This window comes from Cryptomeria japonica, chromosome 7 (assembly GCF_030272615.1).
Source record: "Cryptomeria japonica chromosome 7, Sugi_1.0, whole genome shotgun sequence".
Lineage (NCBI taxonomy): Eukaryota > Viridiplantae > Streptophyta > Pinopsida > Cupressales > Cupressaceae > Cryptomeria > Cryptomeria japonica.
Genome location: NC_081411.1, coordinates 251,954,717 through 251,955,585, shown reverse-complemented (window position 1 = coordinate 251,955,585; position 869 = coordinate 251,954,717). Strand labels below are relative to the sequence as shown.

The following is an 869-nucleotide window of genomic DNA, read 5'->3' as shown; positions in this document are numbered from 1 at the left end:
TTAAGACCTACTTGGTTAAGGGATTTTAGATGTTGTAATTGTTAGAAAACAACAATGAACGATCTGTGTATAGCACTCAATTTATTTCTTAATCAGATCTAACTAAGTTCTAAGTCTGCATCACTCTGGTAGATCTTCTCACACCATGGTTTGACTTCACACACTTCTCAAAAATCACCGACACAACAAACATCAACCTTACTGACATAAATAACTTTTTCAACTAGGTCGGCATCAAAACCCTAAGACTTACAAAATAGATCATCACAGATCTTTAAAACTCATTATAGATCATCATATGGATCATTACAATCAATTACAAATCAATATCAATCATTGAATGATCATAAGTTACAAAGTCAAACCCTTATCTCATTCTACTAAGCACTTTGCACATTCCCAATAAATTTGCTCTCCAAAGATGCCAAATTATCTTTCAAATACTTCACATGGTTTGTTTCGCATTATCATCAACATGTGAACTTGATGTAGATCACTGCCAAACAAAAAATCATTACTCGTCAAGTGAATTCTTTACCGGTCCTTAAACCCTTCTTAAACCTTGGCAAAAACTCAACAAAAATTATAAACATAACTTTTGGTTGTCACAACATGATGCATTTTCAGTCAGATACATGTTACAATGATAAAAACTCACATTTAAAACAAAAAAGCCTTAATCATCACTTATTGCTAGATACAATCAGAATATTTCCTCGTTTACCGATTAAGGACCTAATTCCTAGTTTCTTGATTCTTTATCGGTAAGCCCTCTCCGGTAGACCAAAAGATTTAGATGAAACATTACAACATAAGTAAACATTAGTAGACATGAATAAACATTAGTTTCTATCAATGAAAACACAAAT

At 32.1% G+C, this 869-nt stretch overlaps 1 pseudogene; it reads right to left on the bottom strand.

Annotated features, from left to right (window-relative positions):
* Positions 1–258: 258 nt before the first annotated feature.
* On the bottom strand, positions 259–347 carry LOC131054530 (small nucleolar RNA Z102/R77; annotated as a pseudogene).
* Positions 348–869: the final 522 nt, after the last annotated feature.